Source organism: Camelus bactrianus, chromosome 20, assembly GCF_048773025.1.
Source record: "Camelus bactrianus isolate YW-2024 breed Bactrian camel chromosome 20, ASM4877302v1, whole genome shotgun sequence".
NCBI classification, from domain to species: domain Eukaryota; kingdom Metazoa; phylum Chordata; class Mammalia; order Artiodactyla; family Camelidae; genus Camelus; species Camelus bactrianus.
In genome coordinates, this window is record NC_133558.1 from 14,549,971 (window position 1) to 14,571,277 (window position 21,307).

The following is a 21,307-nucleotide window of genomic DNA, read 5'->3' on the forward strand; positions in this document are numbered from 1 at the left end:
TAAATCTTGAAGGAAGGACAGCTTTTAATGGTTTGGAAATGATTGGATGGGAACTCAAGGTATTCAAAGGGGAAGTGAGGTAAATACATAGCTCCCAATCATAGAAAGCTTTTCAGTAAAAGTGAATTGGTTAGTTTTTGTGGTATGTGGGGACATATTTTTGAAATTTGAATATTTAACATAGAATTCTATATTTTCTTTTTTTCATTTTCCTATTCTTTTTCATTATAGGTTACTCCAAGATAATGAATATAGTTCCCTGTGCTATACAGTATAAACTTGTTGATTTTATATATAGTACAGTATGTTGTATTATGCCATTCAAGTTACTAAAGCAAATATTGAACAGATCATGCAGAGACCTAATGATACTCTTCAGTCTTTAGATCATCAATCTGATATTTTCAGATCTACTTAAAAATACTCCTTGGGAGGAATTGTACAACATCCTTCCATCTGGGATTGTTTTCCTTCTGCCTTAAGAGGTCCCTTTAGAATTTCTTCAGTTCAGGTTTTCCGGTGATAAGCTCCCTCAGATTTTATTTATTTATTTTTGTATCTATATATATTTATTGAAGTATAGTGTTTACAATGTGTCAATTTCTAGTGTACTGCATAATGCTTCAGTCATACATGTATATACATATATTTGTAGATTTTACATTAAGGACTTGATGTTGCCTTTATTTTTGAAGGATATTTTCACTGGGTATAGAATTTTTGGAAATTACCTTCAGTGCATTAAAAATAGCATTTCTGAGGTCATGCCTCCTGGCTACCATGATTCTGTTGAATCTGTTGGTCTGTCTTTTGCCATTTGAAAATACTGTCTCCCCTGTTAAGCTCCCCTCCCCCACTCTCTGCAGCTTTAACAATGTTCACTTTTTTTTTTAAGCAGTTTTAAGATTTTGTTTGTCTTTGGTTTTCAGCAGTTTTTCTATTATGGTCTAGGTGTGAGTTTCCATGTGTTTACCTAACTCAAGATTTGTAGCACTTCTTGAATCTGTGGTGTTAACAGTTGTTTTTAATCAATTTAGGACAATTCTCAGCCATTATCTCTTTAGATAACGGTTTTACCCCTTTTCTTCTCTTGTCTAATTACATGTATAGTCTTGTTCTAATTACATGTATAGTAACCTGGGTTTCATTTGTTGCTTTCCTTTTTTCTTTTTTTCAGCCTTAATCTTTTTTTTTTTTTTTAATTTGAGTATTGGCAGTTAACAATGTGTCAATTTCTGGTGTACAGCATAATGTTTCAGTCATACATATGCATATATATATTTGTTTTTATCTTCTTTTTTATTATAGGTTAATACAAGATAATTGAATACAGTCCCCCGTGCTATACAGAAGAAATTTAAAAAGTTTTTTTACATATAGTAGGTTAATATTTGCAAATCTCAAACTCCCAATTTATCCCTTCCTACCACTTTCCCCACAGTAACCATAAGTTTGTTTACTTTATCTGTGTGTCTGTTTGTTTTATAGATAAGTAGTGTCCTTTTTTCTCTTTTTTTAGATTTCAGAAAAGAATGATATATGGTATTTTTCTTTCTCTTTCTGGCTCACTTAGAATGACGATCTCCAGATCCATCCATGTTGCTGCAAATGACACTATTTTATTCTTTTTTATGGCTGAGTAGTATTCCATTGTGTAAATATACCACAGCTTCTTTATCTAGCCCTCTGTTGATGGATACTTAGTTTCCATGTCTTGGCTATTATTGTATATAGTGCTGCTGTGAACATTAAGGTGCTTGTATCTTTTCAAATTAGAGTTCCCTCTGGATATATGCCCAGGAATGGTGTTGCTGGATCATATGGTAAGTCTACTTTGAGTTTTTTGAGGAATCTCCAAACTGTCTTCCATAATGGTTGCACCAATTTATACTCCCACCAACAGTGTAGGAGGGTTCCTTTTTCTCCACAGCCTCTCCAGTATTTATTACTTATAGACTTTTTAATGATGGCCATTCTGAATGGTGTGAAGTGATATCTCATTGTAGTTTTGATTCGCATTTCTCTGATAATTAACAATATTGAACATTTTTTTTATGTGCCTGTTGGCCACTTGTATGTCTTCATTAGAGAATTGCTTATTTAGGTCTTCCGCCCATTTTTGGATTGGGTTGTGGTTTTTTGGGGGGGGGTTATATAAGATGTTTATATATTCTGGAAATTAAACCTTTGTCAGTCACATAATTTGCAAATATTTTCTCCCATTCTGTAGGTGGTTTTGCTTATGGTTTCCTTTGCTGTGCAACAGCTTATAAGTTTAATTAGGTCCCATTTGTTTATCGTTGCTTTTATTTCTATTGCCTGGGTAGACTGCCCTAGGATAACATTGCTAAGATTTATGGCAGAAAATGTTTTGCCTATGTTTTCTTCTAGGAGGTTTATGGTGTCTTATGTTTAAGTCTTTAAGCCACTTTGAGTTTATTTTTGTGTGTGGTATGAGGGTCCCTTTTTCTCTTGATGCTCTAATCTGGATATTTCCTCCTGATGTAGTATCCAGTTCACTTTTATCTCTTCAGCTATCCATGGTATGCTGTTAAACCCGTATTTTGAATATTTTCATACCAGTGGTTATATTTTAATTTATAAGATGTCTTTTTGATTCAGTTTATGCTGAAATCCTTTAGTTGGATGACTCATTAAACACACTCATCACAGTTACTCTGAAGTCATCTGATAACTACAATGTCTGAATTTCCTGTGGGTCTGTTTCTATTGCTTCTTACTTTTCTCTTGATTTTTCCTTAGTTCTTATTTTTGTAAGCATGATTATTTCAGATGAATGCTGGGCATTGTGTATTAAAAGTATAGAGATACTATTTAGCTGTGAATGATAACTTCCTTTGAAGTGTTTCCTTTTCTTCTGGGAGGCAGGCAGGGTAAGGATGAAACACCTTGATACATGGAGGTAATAACTGCTCCAAAGAGGGCCCTTAGTGTTGGTGAGGGCTGCTCATTTACTGGTATATTACGCGTCCTCCTTGGGTTTAGAAATGGGGGATCCCAACCAAGGGTCTGGATTGTTATCAGGGAGTGCCCCTTTCCCTTAGCAGGCAGTGAACTCCAGTTTTTACCTGCCCAGTTCCTGAGTTGATTGAGCTTTCTAGTTCTTCTACCGTCTGCAGTAGAATTAGCAGATGTGCTTGTTAAAGAGGAGGCAGACATCAGGCTCCCTTGTTTCCACAGTCATGGCCCTTCAAGTCTTTGTGCCTTCAAAGCAGAGTCTTTGTTAACAAGTTTTTCCATAGTTTTAAAATTCTCTGTAGCGACAGTTGGTCTGGTCTAATCTAGTCCATTTTATTGAAGTGGAAGTTGAGGTACTTGAAGGTGGTCTAATCCTAGATGTTTTTGAAACCTTGGTACTATGTTTCAATAATTTCCAATGCCAACTTGCCATTTAGTTATTAAAATTTTTCCCCTGACCTTAATAAAAATATCACAATGTCACATGTTTGCCTTTAAAGATAGGTTCTAAATTTTTCTTCTATTATCTCATTGAATGTTCACAACAGCCATATGATGTCACACATTCCAGTGAAGTTCTCCATGGAGACTTATCAGACTTATCCACAGTTGTAATTAGTGAATCAGTTGTGTCTTTATTCATTTATCTCCTGTTTGTGAAATGACTATTGTGGAAAATAGGGATGGGGAAAAGGGGGGCGGAGTTTAGAAGATGAGAATTTTCAAGGACTTGGTGACCAAGTGATTGTGGAGTGAGGAGGGAGTAGTGATTTTGCTTGGATAAACTGAGGCTATGGTAATTCTCCCTTAAAAAAAAAAAAAGAAGCATATTATGAGAGAATTAAGGTTTAGCAGGGGCAATAATGAATAGAGAAAATTAGTACTGAATTGTACTCCCAGGGGGAGAATTACTGTCCCAGAGCGAGATTGTTAGTGGACGTTTTAAAGACGAGGAGAGAAGGGAAGGAGGGCAGTCTTGGGGGGGGGTGCTAAAATTAGAAGTACCTCTCGTCCCCTTTTCCCCTCTCCCCTGCTCCCCCAAACCTTCCTGTTTGAGGGCTCACAGAGTGCCAGGTGCTGTGCTATGTTTGTATATATGTTCTCATTTCACCTTTACTCCTGTAAGACAGTTACGTTTACAGTCCCACCTTAGAGCCTCGTCCATTTGTCAGGCACTGAAACCACTGTCTCTGAAGGAGCAACGTGGTAGAACACAAAGCTGAGTAGGAGATCGGTGCCGGTAACAAAGATCTTAGAATGGAGTCTGAGCGTTTAGAATTTCACTCTGAAGATGACTTGCTGGGACTTGAGCAGGCAGTGGAGCCACTGGTGGATGGGAGGCTGGTGAGGAGGTGGAAAGAGTCTGTGGCGTAGAGGGAAGAACCACTGGGGCTACTTTAGGCATGCATGTTGCATAACAAAGTCCTCTACAGAGAAGAACCAGCAGGAGGGGAAAGATGGGGCAGCTGTGAGATGTCAGAGCTAGAAAGGTCAGGGCCTGGTGACTGTAAAGACATGAAAGATGCAGGGAGGAGTGACACAGACAGCCTCACGCCTGGGGACACAAGTGCTCCTTACTGCTCTCTTCTGCCTCCGTCCTTCCTGCGCACTTACTCTAACTCACCAGGCAAGCAGAGCAGCTCCTCTTCAAGACTCCATTCTCCAGCATCTGCTCTCAGCCCAGCCTTTCCTGCCCCTCCCCTCTCCTCCTTCTGTCCTTGGACGTAGCTTTTCCCTCCTGTTGCAGGTTTCTGTTACAGGTGTACTTCGAATACTGTAGTCTGACTTTCTCTCCTCCTTCCTACTCTCCTTTCTTCTTTGCTCTTTAAAAAACATTACATACCTAGCACGACACTGAGCTCTTTGAGTGTAGACTGTGATTTCTTCTGGATTTTACTGTTATTATCGCATACTATGTCTGATATGTATTATATGCTGAATAAGTGAGTAAATAAATAGGAAATCATGGTGCTCCTGTCAGAAAGAGGTATAAATGAACGAAGCTCATAGTGACGTAGAATGGAAGTCAACTGTAACTGACTTGTCAAGCGCTGTTCTTCCTTTTTGTTGCTTTACAAAAAAATTCTACATGACTTTCAGGATATTTCACCTGTGATGACTCCACAGAATAATAGTAAGCTCCATAAACTGTATTTTGAGACAGCAGTAACCAAGAAAAAGAAAATCAGCAAAACATGCTACACCACTCTAGTACTGATGAGTTCTGCCGTTGCCTGTGATAACTTCCATTTCTTTTGACAGTTGAGTTTACCCCTTCTTGTTCAAATTTTCTACTTGATAAGATTTTGCTTGATAAAGGTTCTGATAAATTGTAAAATGCCCAGATATTGGACCAAAGAAGGGAGAGAGGAGAGGAAACACTTGACAGAGAGACTCATTGCTTCAAGGGTTGAAGATAATGGAGTATTAGGGAGTGACTGCCAGTTTGGGAAAACAGACAAAAACTGCACAGAGCTGAGAAATTAAGAGGAACTGGGGAACAAAGGTCTAAGAAAATTTGTTAATTCAGATCTAGATAGAGAATTTTTACATTAGGATGAGAAAGGCCAGCAAGAAGAACTTACCACCTCATCTCTAATCCAGCGTTATGTGTTTAAAAATTATGGTCCTAAGGTTGTTAGCCGGCTGGCGAGCCTTTCCAGCGGGTTCCTCTTGTGGCAGGGAAATCACACAGCCATAACTATAGCGTTTTTATCCATCTCTTGAGGGAGATTCTCTCTTGGCCCTGTGTTTAGTTATCTGACTGTCTCTCATAATGCAGGAAGGTCAGCATGTGCTTAGTAATTTTTAAGTTTCTGGGACCAAACTTGATTTCATTTGCAGTTTGTACAGTGACAAGCACATTGGTGAAGAAGAACAAATATTCACTATAATATTTATTAGTTCATGACCCAATTGGATATCAAAGCTGTGAAAAGAGTTTTAATAGCTTTTCCCAATCCCTGAAATGTGTAGCTCTCTGGTATCACGTGAACAAAGGTGGTAGCTGGATGCCAATGGTACCTGGGATGCTGAGCTTAAGGAATATAGACCTGCTTTTCTATTGAGCTTCAAAACGTGATATTGTTCTAAGACTAGGGAGAGTGGACTTTTCAGTTTAAATCCCTTTTGTTCCCTGTAGGTAGGACTGTGAATTTTAGATTTCATGGATGAATAGGTAACCTTAGTGAGTGATTTGAGACTACAGTACATAAAAATATGTCAATAGTTCAGGATGACTGATAGCTCCTCTTGTAGCGTAAGCCACCTGCAATTTTTTATAGTCCTACAGCATAAGCCATTTTGAACAGATAATCAATTCTATTGCACAAACAGTCACTTCTATTCACCAAGGGGGCCCACTTTCTCTCCCCTAAGCAGGACTATAAAAAAAACTAACCTACATAATCCAAATTATCAAAACTCCTGAAATATTGGGGCACTTGCAAAGCTAGCCTTCTGCACCTCCTCTCTGTCTTGCCTCTGTCTTCCATAATGAGCTGAAGAACAGGGGAGCCAGTGAGGCAGCAATAACAAACACATCAGGGAGAACTTCATAGACACACATACAAACACACACACACACACACAAATGCATGTGAATGTTTTGGTCAAGGTATTGTTTCTTGGACAACTTTTCCCTAGAATTTTAATCTTTAAAGGATTAGGAGAAAATTTACTTTTCTCAAGCATCAGATTGCATTGTAACAACAGCCTGTCAACAGTGGAATTCATTTTTCTTGAATAGCTTTCTTCATTTCATTGAATTAAAAATTTAAAGTTTGAATTTGCAACCTGAATTTCATGAGGTCTTTACTAAAAATACGCTTGTGAATTAATGTTTTTGATTAAAGATGATTGTTACAGATAAACCATTCATCAACGTTTTCTTCTTCCATTAAAATGCCATTGATTGTCCTGCTAAGTTAGACATGCAGGGTCATTTTTTCAATATAGTATACACAGTATCATATTTGCCGTTAAAATATCTATTGGCTTTGAATAGGTGATAGGCGCTGGTTTTCACTGGTGGGACTGGGGATGCAGTGTTGAACAAGACAGTTTGTGTCCCTGCCTGTTGGAGCTGACTTTTGAAGAATGTAGTTATCAGGATCTAATGAATACAAATTTTAAATTCTCTCAGCAGCAGCTGGGCCATTAACAAATAATGATTTTGAAGGAAACATTAAACCCCAGAATTTCACAAATGGGAAAAATCAATAATAAATGGTTCTGGCTTGTCATAAAACACTGTCTCATATCTGGATTTCAACTTCAGACATGGTTGTTATTACTTAAACTCAGGTACTTTTGTAGTGGTGATCAATGTCAAATCCAGTAGGTTATATCCTTTCTGGTTTCTGGCCTACAGCTTAGAAACCATATAGAACTCTCAAATTTAGAATTTTTTTTTTTTTTTTTTTTTTTTAATGTTAACTGGCCTTTCAAAGGATCCTTCAGTGACCTGGCAAGCTACATTCTCAAGTCACTATTTTCAGTGTTATGAGAGTTTAAAGCAGCCGTGTTTCAACTTTTGGTTCATAGACCCTCTAGGGTCCTTGAGACCTTTTCAGTGGATCTACAAGGTCAAATCTATTTTCATAATAAAACTAGGATGTTATTTGCCTTTTTCATCTTCTTTCGCTGACACATGTACCATGAAGTTTCCTGTCATACATTTGGAGCCTATTTGCAACACAGTGAATCAATATTTTCTAAATAACTAGTGATTGATGTTACAAAACTGGGCATAGGTAAAGATCAAGTGCTAACCCCATCAATGGATTTTAATGTATCAGAGTGTGAAAAATTCACTGATAGGGGTTCTGATTCCTATGGAAAGTCACCAGCTATTGAGTTTTGGTGTAGTATCAGGGAAAGAATATCGAAAATCATATGAAAAGACTATTATGTTATTCCTCCATTTTTCAGTTACATATCTGTGTCAGAATAGGTTTTCTTTATGCACTCTAACTAAAATAAGGTCACAACAGATTGAATACAGCAGACAGACTCCAGCTGTCGTCTATTAATCCAGGCATAAAAAAATTTACAACCCTGTAAAACAATGCCAGTGCATTTTATAGCAAAAATCTAATTGTTTATAAAAATAAGCTCACTTAGGTTAATAGTAATGTGTTTTTAAATTGTTTTACATGAACTAATAAGTATTAAATACTTACTAGTTTTAATTTGCAACATGGTAAATATTTGAGTGAGTAATTTTTAAGATGAGTAAAAGTATCTTGAAATTAACCAACTTCAGAATAGCTGATCTAAAGGAATACATTAGCAAATCCACCTTCAGGAAGTTCAAGTATAGAGAGAATTTGCAAGAGTTCCATTCTCTGGGACCCATGATCTGCTCTTCTCATTTTGAAATAGTTTAATAGGAAGTTTAGATGGAATCTCCTTTAATGGCTTGGGGCTCTCCTGTTCTGTGCGCAGTGACGGAGGATAAAGACAGAAAGCCTGTACAGTAATTTAGTCAATAGAGTCCATTTTTAATCTCCAATCTCCTGTGTCCAAAGTCATGAAATCCTCCAGGACCATTTAAGAGTTTCAAACTGCAGCTACGGAAGATGGAGCATTTTGCCAGGGCTTCACGACATTTATTCTTCGAGATGCAGCTTGCAGCTCCGCATGCTAAAAGGGAATCAAAACTGCTTATCTGAAACATCTTCATCATCCATTTGGAAACGAAGAATCGCGCTTGTTCTCCTTCATCCCCACAGGAAGCTACACCCAGCTGACTTCTCAGTCCAGACTTTTTCTCAAGGTCACCTATGTAATTTTTTTTTTTTTCCCAAGTCCTCAGTGTCCTTCCTCTTCTTGGAGATAATAGCACCTAGCCTCTGAGTCATCATTTCCTGGTCCTCAATTTTCTTTCTGGCTTCCTGCAATTTTAATCCCAAGCCTCTGCAGTTCCTTCCCATGGAAGTTTAAGTGGCTCCATTTACAACCAATTTCCAACTAATATTTGATGCATTCTTTTAAAATAAACCAAACTGTTCTCCTCTGCTGGCTTGGTACCTTGGACTTAATAAAATCAAAGGCCTGATGGGATGGGCTTTTAAACTGGTGGTTTTTGTTTTGTGATTTTTAAAGAAATATACAGATCTTTAGAAGTTGGAGGTAGATGGTTCCTGATGTATTAATTTCAGAATCTAGTGCTGTCATTAATGAAGGGAAAGAAATGGCTCTCTCCTCTGTACTTAGCTCCAATTCTTATAAGTGAGAGTGGGGTAGATGAGTGAAAGAAATCATAAATTTTCTTCTAGGGGCTGTTTCCTTCTAACCTCCTTTGGATCCCTTATCTCTGGCCCCTTCTGTAAGCTGATCCAGCTCGTATCAGCCTGACACGTGAACCATGCAAAGCTGCTTTTTAAAGAAATTTTAATTCCTGCTTGACGGGCCAGGCTGAAGCCCCTGATCTGAAATAGGTGTTTTTTTTTTTTTTTTTTTTTTTTTTTTTTTTTTTTAACAAGACTGAAAGCCACAGTGCACCTGGGATTTCACTGCACACCAGACTTCCAGACTTACACACACACACACACACACACACATTCTTTTCTAGAACGGGGGAAAAAGCCAGTTAAAAATAGCTAAGCTTTAAGTAATAAAATGCAGCTTAGTTTGCCAGGAGTCACGTATTAAGAGCCACCATTTTTGGCGTGCCTGAATACTGTTTCTATCCCTGATCTGTTTTAAATCTTTTAAGGGTTTTATGGTTTTTTCCGCCTTTCCATAAAATTAGCTTGCTGAATATATATACTTTTTAATCCTAGTCTGAAATTTCACCCTTAATTAGCCCCTATGTGGTGAAGTCTCAGAGTACCATGTCACAGAAGAAAAATGACATCTTTGGGCCCAACATACTTGGGTTTTTAACTCACCGTGTTTAATTGTCCTGGGTGGGGGTGGAGCTAAAACGTAGGCTCAGCCTTAGGATTGTGAGGCCAGATCTAGAAAAAAATGAAATAATTTAGGAGTTGCCTGTGTATCCTCTTGCAGATACAAAATGAGCTGCCTTTTATTTACAACCAAAGCCAATTTCAACCAGCTTTTGTTTCCTGCCAGGAGTAGACATTGCAAGCAACGTGAGGGTCTGAAAGTAACGGTAACTCTCATAGTAAGGGAAGAGCATGGTGGCCGTGCTGTGATAAGGTGGTGACGATGGGGGCGCTGTCACTTATTAACTGGGTGCTGGGTGTCAGACTTTGTGTTTGGCGTTTTACATAATTTTTTTTCTCCTTTAATTTACATACCAGCTCTGAGCACCAGGTGTTGTCATTTCCATTTTACGGAGGAAGAACAAGGAAACTAGGCCACCAAAAGTTGAAGCGACCTGCTTAGTGGGATACTTAGTGTAAGCTTGGTGCCAGAGCTGATACCATGTTGCACAAAGTTGGTTTAATCAGCTGTTTGACAGAAACTCTATTTACATCAAGGGGAAAAGAGCCACTTAGAACTGTCTGGTGCAGCTCCATTTACATAAGCCTTTCACAGGCACTATCTTAATCCTCCTAGTACGCTTAGGCAGGTGGACTTATCACCCCTTTTTTGCACGTTGTCTTCTCTTTGGTGCGCTGGTGACTGATACTAATTATGATGTCTTGGAAGAATTGCAGAATGCTAAAATAAGGAAGGTTTTTTTTTTCCCCCTGGTTATGTGAACTCTGTTTATAGTTCAGCATTTGAGTAAGTTTTATTAATGTTCCCATGGAAGAGATTGTGCTCTTCTCATTATTTAAAACAGGCTTGCTGCGTTCAGGAGTATAAATTTTGCTCGTGAGGGCTTACAGCACTGCGTGCTTCTCAGTGGGTGTATTTTAAAATTGTATATTAGTTACTTAAAAAACACTTGAAAGGTAGCATCGCGTACTGATCCGGAAAGTCCGGGTTCGGATGGTGCTTTGCTATTAAATAGCTCTGTGACTTCAAGGCTTGTGACCTTTCTGGGTCCCACTTTCCCCATCTCCATTATGAGTTGGGTGGGATGTTCAGTAAGGATATATTAGAATTTCTTTTATCCCTTTTGAAAAATTTGACACCAGGTTTGTGAAACTTTTACCACTGTATAATATAATACATCACTTCTTGGTGTAAGTGAGTAATTATGTATCTCACACACATGGAAAGACAGGTAAGAAGCCATTGGGAAATAACTTTTTAACTCTGTCTACTACGAGTTTCTGAATTCTATTTTATTTTTGGTTGTATTTGTATAAGAATCTCACCAAGTCTGATTAAATCAGACTTTCGGTTTTGGAATTTTGTGAAACTCTTGTATCGAGAAGAATATAGTTTTACAAAATCAGGACATTTCTGGACAAGTGGAATGGTTTTGTACCTACACAGAATCATTCAAATTTGACTAAGAATCAAAACTATGGAGTGTTCTAGGGTCAAAACTATGAATATTACCATGGTGGTGAGGCATTTTAGATTAATAGGACTATAAGTGAGTGCTCTGGAGTCAGTCTGCTGGGCTCACATCCCACCTTCATCACTTACCAGATGTGTGACATTAAGCAGGTGAACTAACCTGTCTGTTTTTCATCTCAATGTTAAAGTAGCTAATGGTAGTACCTGTGTCATGGAGTTATTGTGAGAGCTGTGTGATTAATACCAGTAAAGTACTTAGGAGGATATTTGATGTAGACTAAATGCTGTGGAAGTGTTCTGTTATTGCTACTCTTGCTACTACTACCACAGTATCTATAATTTATGTGAAGACTAGAGAAGCTGGTTAAAAGAAATTCCACTTGGTACTTGGAAATTTGGTTCCCTCTTATATACACCAATGAAAGAACGATAGTAATGCCATTGATTTTTGGATATGAACACTGTGCACTGGTTTTTGTGTGTGTGTGTGTGTGATGCTTCTTTTATCCCCAGAGCCAGCCCCCACCCTCAGGCACACCTTTGGATTTAGTTACTGTTTTTTAACAGGGACGGCACACATTTTAAATGTTCAAGAAGAACAGCAGAAATGAAGACAGGGTCAAAACAAGATACAAAGAAAGCAAGATAGAATCAGAATCAGAATCCAAAGAAAAATGTTTACTTTGGCCGAAATATGTAGGAAATATAATGACTTCAGGTCTTATTTCAGGTTCACAGACTGAAGCTCAACAGGTTTACATATTTGCAAATGCGAGTAAATTTGTGCACCAAAGGAGCCAGTAAACATGGACCATCCCTGAAGGGAGGGTTCTGTGCTGCTATGACTGTTGCCTGTGAGGTGCTCAGCATCCTGCCACCTGCAACGGGCTTGCAAGGGTTCCCTTCTCTCAAAGGACAGTGGTTCAAGCTCCTGACAAATCACACATGATACTTAGAGAGCATTAAACATGATGCTTTTTTATTTATTTATGCTCTGCTCCTTTGCTAAAAGGGTTTAAAGAAAGAAATCAAGTTGCATATTATCCTAATGAGTGCTAAATTATCTAGGACAGACCAGCCTTAACAAAATATAAAATGAAAGAAGAGACTGGTTGACAAGAGTGAGAGGAGAGATTTTTGACCAGTGCGTAGAGGAATGGGTGATGAATGACTAATCAGAGGAAGGAAGTAATGCTGGCAGTGGAATTGGTGAGGGGCTTCACAGGATGTGTTTCCTTTTGTCACTGATGTGGCGTTTCAGACCCCTGAGCAAACTGTGGTCAGCTAGTTGAGTGGACTCAGGCATAGGAGAGCTGGAGAAACGTCTCAACACAAGGTTCATTAGCTGCAGTTTAGCTTAACAAAGCCCAGGCCCCCTCCCTTTCATTTGGTCTTTTTTCTCTATATTATCCTGACGGTAGTATTTTGAATTTTGGGTCACATTTATGTGTTTGGAGAAACACTAGCACTCGAATGGGAATGAGTTACCAGGAATTCTTCATGCTCCTGAGGCTGTTTGAGTCTTCTGTGGAGTAGAGTATCTGGGTGGATGTCAGACAGTTTGAGTAGTGATGACAAACTCGGAACCTAGAGCCAGAATCCCTGGGTTCAAATTCTGGCTCTGCTGTTCATTGGCTACTCTGTTTTCATCATCTGTAAAATAGCATTGGGATAAGAAACAAATGAGCTTATGTGCAAAAAAGCACCTGCAACAGAGGACACCTTCAAAACGTGTTGAACTAGTCTACCTTTGTGTAATGAATAGAAATCAGAAACTTTTGTACTTTTTGAAGACTTGGTGTATTTACATAACTCAGTAGTAACCATATGACACCTTTCTTTCACACAAAGTTCTAATAAATCACTGACTTCTGTCCACAGGTGAAATCATCTGCTGAAGGTGCTCCCTTCTTATCCCTTGGAGATCTGGATCTTGATTTGGAGGTTTTGACAAATCTCTGACTGAATCGCAACATTACCAACTGAAGGTAAAAGCCAATTTTATTCATTTAAATATGAATTACTAGTTAACTGATTTGTGGAAAGATAAAAAAAATGCACATGACTTAAGATCTGGAGCAAATGGAATAGACTCCTGGTTTCTTAATGTTGAAAAAAATTAAGAAAACCATTTTTAAGAAAAGATGGAATGAAAAGGAGAAACTTGTTTTCCTTGGAGGTTATGAAAAGCTTTATGTAAGCCATCTTCATATTGATTTTTGGAGTTTGCAGTATCTAGTTTAAATAATATCGTAAAATATGAGGAAACTAAGGGGCAACTTACTGCAAGACTTCAGCAGTTGACAAACTGAATAGGAAAGACTCGGAAATGATGTAAACATTCCTGTTAAAAAAAAAAAAAAGTAGCAGGAAGCGAGCCTAGGGCTCCTCCGACCGTGTAGTCCAAAGATGCGAGAGGTTTGACTGAGGTAAAAAATCTGTTGAGACCCTGTGTTCATTTTGTGTCTAAGGAAATTGTTTTATAGTGTAAATGTGGAAGCTGATTTTCTTTCTTTCTTTTTTTAAAGTAAGTATGGGAAACTTTCAATAACTGGCTTATTTTCCAGGCACCACTCTTTTCTATTCTCCTTAGAGGTGGTTCTTACCTGCCCACTCCTTCTTTCTCTCTTTTTTATTGACATAATTCACATGCCTTAAAATTCTCCATTTTGAAGTATACAATCCAGCCGTTTTTAGGTTAGTCAAGCTCCAGGACCTATCATCATCGTCTAATTCCAGAATTTTCATCACCACTGAAAAGCACTCCATACTCATTAGTAGTCACTCTTTATTCCCCCATTCCTCTCCCCACTTCTTGCCCCCTGGACATTGCTAATCTGCTTTCTGTCTCTGGGAGTTTCCTTATGCTGGACATTTCATATAGATGGAATCAGACAATCTGTGGCCATTTATGTCTGGCTTCTTTCACTTAGCATAATGTTACCAAGATTCCTCCACATTCTACATTTTCCAGCATTTATTAATACTTCATTCCTTTTTTTTAAGACTGAGTAATGTTTCATTTTGGAATGTTCCACATTACCTTGATCTGTTCATCAGTTGACATTTAGGCTGTTTCCACTTGGTGGCTATTTTGCATAATACTGCTGTGAATATTCACGTACACATTTTTGGGTGGATATGTTTTCAGTTCTCTTGAGTATATATCTCAGAGTGAAAATAACTGGGTCATGGGGTAATTCTTTGCTTAACATTTTGAGGAACTGTCCAGCTGTTTCCCAAAGCGGCTGTACCATGTCACATTCCCACAGGTGATGTATGACGTACGAGGGTTCCAGTTTTTCCAGGTCTTCCCCAACACTTGTTATTGTCAGTCTTTTATTATTACCACCCTAGGGGATGTAAGGTGGTTCTTTATCTCCTAGTCTCTTTTAGGCATCATTTTCTCTGGGACTCTTCTGAACACCCCCAACTCCTCCCCTCTTCAGATTATGCTGAAATTACCTTTATTTTTTTGTATCACCCTATGCTTATTCTTCCAACATCCCTCATCATGCTGAATTACAGTTGTCTGTTACCTTTACCTCCTCCACTTGAGTGTGAACTTATTAGGGAGGCTATTAAAATACCATTTCCTGTGGTTATCTCCCAGGATTAACAGTGTCTGGCAGAGTTCTTTAGTCTTACCTTTTTTGAGGGGAGGGTCAGGAGGGTTGGCATCTTGCAGGTTAGACTTCATAGCATTACCATCTGGGCACCTGAACATAAGCAGGGAAGTATCCATTGCTATTAATTGTTAGCTAATCTTTAGTTGTCTGTGAGAGAAGACAGAATTTTTTTAGCCTGTATGTTTGGTTTTCTAGAAAGTTAAATTTTCTTGACTGTTGTATGAATACAGTCCAGTGCTTTAATTTACCAAGAAGTTGGAAGGAAAGAACTTAGAGATACCATACAATATCACCATAAGCGGAGAACAATGAGGTGACTTTTTTAAAAAATTTGGGGGCGGTGATAATTAGGTTTGTTTATTTGTAAATGGAGATACTTGGGATTGAACCTAGGACCTCATGCAGGCTAAGCAAGCACTCTACCACTGAGCTACTCCCTACCCCCAGGGGTGACTTTAAAAATAGAGATCAACTAGCCATCTTTACTTTAACCCTTTGGAAAAGCATAACTGAAAACTGACTGTTCCTTAAAAAAAAAACACACACACACACCAATTTCATATATTACACTAAAAAATTTCCCAGTGTGGGTAGACACCATGGAGCTCGCCATGATGCATGTGGACCATCAAAACTAATGCTTAGTCCTGAGAAGTTTAGTTATAAATATCAGAAATCTGAGATTCATTAGCCTCAGTAGAACAGGTAGGGATCAGTGCTGGGGAGCAAAAGCTGGAAGTGGAATTAAACATAAAGGCTTAAAAAAAGTTTGAATTAAAAAGTGTGTGCACTTTGAGGCTGACTCATACTAAATGATAATGTCCTGTGCATGAGCACAAGACTAAAAAGGCATGTTTAATTAGTTCTTTGGAGCTTTTCTCTCCAAAAATCGATTTGTCTGTATAATCAATATTTGGATAATTTTGTTTCCAGTCATTATTTATGGTCTCATAAAGTTTTTCTTTAGTGTTGTAAGTTTTTCTTAGTCAAAACAAGGTTATGCTTGGGCTAGATGGCCATTCCCTTATATGATAGAGCTTTCCGTGTATTCTTGGAAACTCTATCCAGCTTCTTTGGTATGATTTTTGGGTGCTTCTGGGATGGAGAGGAAATGAGGGAGGGAGGGAGGGAGAGAGGAACAAATGTAAGCTGGACCCAGATCAGTGAGATAGCATCAGATGAGGCCAGAATGAGTTTGGCAGATTGTCCTCTCATGTTTCTCACCCGAGCGCACACATACTGTTACTTGGAATACCACTTGCATTTCTGTCATACTTCTAAGATTTTCTTCAGCTTTAGTAACAAACTTTAACTTCAAATTAGAGCCAGGAATGAATACTGAGTGTTTTTTTTTCTTAAACATGTGAATGTGCTTAGAATGGATATTTTGCTGTCAAGGTTCAGTTAGTAAGTAATAGAGTAGATGCTTTTCAAGCTTAGAAATGAAAGTGTGGACGGGCAAAGACAGTGGAAGGCGTGTCACCTTTAGAGTCATGTGGATCTGAGTTTGAATTCTCATTTTACCATTGAATAGTTGCACAACTTTTGCACATTGATCGGGCGAGCTTTCCTTAAATGGGCACGCTAATTAATACTTGAGAGCATTGTCGTGATAGTAAAGGAATTTAATGACACCCAGAAGGCACTCAATAAATGGTAGCTCTTCAAAAATTGTCTTTACTGGAAAAAAATTCTTAGGGGCAAAAGGTAAATTTCTTACCAAACATCCTTTTTAATGTTGGCTAAGCATTCTCATGACATTCAGTTTAGGTGTATCTGGTAGCTCAATTTCCCTTGTTTCTGTATGTAAACATGATGGACAGAAATGAAAGACCTGGGAATATGTGAACTTGTATAGAAGAGAGAGTACGGTACCATGTGGTAATAAGTATTTAATGAAACTTTATTAATATTGAATGGGAGTAGAAGGGATTCAGTATTTCATTTCTTGTGGTATGTAGGTCACTGCAGACAACTGGGAATTAGCTTTGGAAAAAAATGTCCAAAAGAAATACATATTTAACTCCTATATATATCTCAAATATATATTTGTGTAATGGAGTATGTCTCAAATATTACCATATATGAAGATACATTGATATTTCTTGATCCATTGGTATTCACAGGGGAGTGTTTGCAAGACTCCCCCAGACACCAAAATACCTGGATGCTCCAGTCCCTTTTATGAAATGGTATAGTATTTGCATATAACATTCTCCCCTAATACTTTGTCATCTCGAGATTCCTTATACTATCTAATCCAATGTAAATGTAATAATGTAAATAGTTGTAAATGCAGTGTAAATCTTATGTAAATAGTTGCCAGGCGTGCAGCAAATTCAAATTTTGCCTTTTGGAACTTCCTTGAATTTTTTCCCTGAAGATATTCGATATATACTTGGTTGAATCAGTGGATTCAGAACCAGTGGACACAGGGGAACAACTGTTTCCAAAGGAAAAAAGAAGCTAGCTAACCTTCCAGAAGGATCATTCTCATTAATTCTTTAAAAATTTATTTAAAAATAATTTTAGGTTACAAAAAGGTGCAAAGTAGTAAGATTCCCATGACCCTTCACCTAAGTTCCCTGAAGTGATACCTTGAATACCATAGTAAAATAATGAAAACCAGGATATTAACATTCGTGGTTTACACTTCTGGAACTTAACCCATTTTAGTCTTTCGGAAGGGAGGAAATTCTTTCACATGAGGCACTTGATTTCTCATTCATGTATGCTTTTTAGAGTCAGTATGTTTAAGGAAAAGACATTTTAAAGTAAGAATGCTTGGGGTTAAGTCTTGGCTCTGCTGCTTACTTCTTCTTGCGTAACCCTTGAGCATCTATGGTGATCTGTTCCTCCATCTATAAACGGGGATATCACTCACCTTAGAGAATTGTTGTAAGTGTCAGCAATTATATATCATAAAGAGCCTTTCCAATGAATGGTAGCTTTCAGGGTTGCTGTTCTCTTGCCATATTTTCATCAAAATTGAAAGTAGCAGGTCTTTATCTTTAACATGACATGTGTACTTTTGCACTTCGTAAACACCTGTGAGTCAGGGACCAGTAACCGGTAAATACACTTGGACAATTGTGTTTCCTCTATGTCCATCTCTTTTTAATGAACCTATTACAGTTAATTAGCTTTCCTCCCTTTCCTCCTACCCTACCTGCATAGCCAGCCCTTTACCTTTTTTCTACCCGACAGGTCAGAAGTCATTCCTCTTTTTGTATGAACTACATTTCTTCTCCAGGTGTCTTTTGTTACATGGATTCTTTGGAACCCAGCTATTTTTAGATTTTTGTTACGCCTTCATAATGCCTCTTCTTAATTCTGTTCTCTGAGTAGTTGATTATGGCCCTAGGTAGATGCTGACTTCAAATGCAAGCTCATACATCAGTTCCTGGGTATCCTTGCACAAATGTTACCCTCCAGGGAACAGTGTCTCCAAGGGTGTGTGTGTGGGGCTGGGGGTGGGGGGAACTTTAGAATGCTGTGGCCTCTATGTCTGTAGAGATGGGTGATGGTCTGTTTCTAAACCTGTCTGCACCTTCTCATCTCTGACCTTGGGTGCAGCTGCAAAGGAAGAAACAAGTTCTGTGTCCTGCTCTTCATTGTCATTTTCTTTTTTAAACCTCATTTAGCCCAGAAGTGTCTAACCCTATTTAAATTCTTTAAAATGACTATTTTCAGCACAGATCCAGTAAATGTGTTTTCTGGTAAGACTTCCTAATATAAGGAAGATCTAAAGCTGCTCTCAAAAGACAATTTTCAGTTGATTTGGAATGTAAATTTTTGATTACTTTTAATTTTTAATTATTGAGCTACAAGTGGGAAGGACTGACGGACTTTTCTAGTCTCTTAGGCAGATTTCTCCTCATACTCTGACTTAGCTTCCTGCTCTCCTTAAGTCTGTGTAACTTAACTCCTGTTTCCAAGGCTTTTGTTTTATTATTTTGGTCCTTAGCACGTCTGCCCTTTTCATATCTTCCCAAACTTTCCATGTCCAAGAGAAGGACCTAATTTTTTATATCTATTTACTATTGTGTTTTTTTTTTATACACACACACACACACACACACACACGTATAATTGTGTTTAAAGAATGTTTTAAAACCTTCCTTTATGTTTTAAAATATCCCTTTATACTTTAGCAAGTGGCGCATCATTTCCTGTTTTAGTTTTTCTTAGGCAGACGAGCCAGGGCTGAAGTAGGGGTGAAAAGTTCACTCTCAGGAAGTGCTGTGAAGGCCCGGATCACGTGAGAAGGAGCGGCCAGGACTCGCAGTAATTCCCTGTGGATGTGAGTCTCTGGGACAAGGCAGCACAAGAGAGGCATTTTCTTGATTCTGCTTTCTATGCTTTGGTTTTTAATGAATGTGTGGCCTTACTATTATCATCCCAGAAACTCACTATAATGCTCTTATTATCAGCTAGATCTGTGCCTCAAAATCGAAAGTTGTAACCCCATAGGTTAATGAGATCAATTTAGTAGATAGAGATTAGCATTAAAAATAGGAAAAAAATATAAACGGAGTATATTACATGTAATAAGAATGTTATTCTGTAAAACTTTTGGTACGTGCATACACACATACACACACGTATCAACACACCTTTTCCCCGGGCCCTACTTGTGTTTGTGCACTCAGGCATGCTGGCACTGGGACAGTCCCCTCTGTCCCCAGTTCTGTTCATTCAGAAACACAATTTTCAAAATGTATGTGTTTGTCAGTGAATGTGTTCTTGTAAGATACCCGTAATTTCATATTTTGAATTTCTTGTGCTTGGATTTTAATTTATGCAAATATGTTATAGATCTTATTTTGTTATTTTCTCCACTCAGCATTGGTTTGAGGTCTATGAATATTGCTACGTGTACACCTAACCCATCGCACTCAGTGCTCCTAGCATGCTACAGAGCTCCTGGGACAAGGAGTGAACATCCACGCTGTCTTCATCTTCTCTCCCCACTAACAGGGCTGCTGTGAACAGCCTCAGACAAGGCTCCTACTGGAAAATACCAAGAGTTTTTATTTGGGCTCTAGACAAATACTAGAATTGCTGGGCAGAGGGGCATACATCTACAGCTCAGATACTGTAAAAGAGTATGATTTCACTAAGTACTCTCAGATTACCTCCACAGTGATTCACCAGTCCACACTGCCACCAGCAGTGTGAACGTTTATATACCCACATTCCCTCCAATACTTAGGATTAGTACGTTTTCCAGTTTTCCCTGTTTCTGTATAGTGGGTGTACAATGCTATCTTTTTGTTGCTTTTATCTGACAGATGAATTTGATCATCTCTTTATATGTTGCTATCTTTAAGATTCTTTTTTTCACTTCTGTAAATTCCCCCTTCAGATTTATTATACATTTGTCCACTGAAAGTTTTTGTATTTTTCCTATTGATTTACATAAGATCTTTATATATCCCAGCTAGTCCCTAGCTGCTTTTAGACTTAAGAAATCTCCTAGCTTGCCATTTTTCTATTAACTTTGTCCATTGTGTTCTTTTATTGAGTGAAAAATCTAAATCTTTAATGTAATTTAGTTCATCAAGATTTTACTTTGGGGGCTTTGTGAAGTAAATTATTCCCTATCCCTCTGTCATAAAATTTCTATTATCTATTATACTTTAAGTTTTACCTTTTGGCATTTAGGTCTCTGACCCATTGAGAGTCCATTTGTGCACTTGCTAGTGGGCAGGTGTCCAGTTTTATTTTTCCATATGATGGTTCTTGTTTCCTAGGCAGTGGGTGCCACTCTTATGCTCCATTGGTCTCTTTGCCTTGTAACCACAGTTCATGCTATTTTGTTACCAGAGCTCGGTCTTACATTCCAACATCGAGCAGAGTAAATCTTCCTTATTGCTCTTTTTCAGAGTGGACTTAGGTATCTGCAAGCTCTATTTTTCCATATGAATCTTAACTTCTGTTACGTCCCTCAAATACAACTGAAATTTTGGTTTGGAATGTATTTGAATTTATAAATTAAAACAGATAATAGCAACATCATTTTAATAAGTCCATCTAGGAGCTTTCTCTGTTTCTCCATCTATTCCATCATCTGTGTACCTTATTACAGTTCAGATTATGAACCTTATTACATTTCAAATTGTTCTCCGTAAAGATAGAGGTACGCTTGTCAGCGGTAGGAGTCAATAGAAGATGAAGGCAAATAAGACAGATAATCCACAGAAATGATTGTGAAATAGTTGACGTATAGAAATGGAGGGTTCAGTGTTGTTTCAGTAACAGTATCCTTTGATCTTAGATTATTTGTGTAAGAAGAAATCTTAAAGGTA

General features: G+C 38.0%; 1 protein-coding gene across 12 annotated transcripts in view; it reads left to right on the forward strand.

Moving 5' to 3' along the window:
- The window catches only part of LOC105084198 (uncharacterized), a 987,172-nt gene that overhangs the window by 226,798 nt on the left and 739,067 nt on the right, over positions 1-21,307 (forward strand). For all 12 annotated transcript variants that reach the window (XR_012500991.1, XR_012500992.1, XR_012500990.1 and 9 more), the window contains one exon: positions 13,249-13,355. The gene's annotated coding sequence lies outside the window, so the exon portion shown is untranslated. The remainder of the gene's footprint in view (positions 1-13,248; positions 13,356-21,307) is intronic.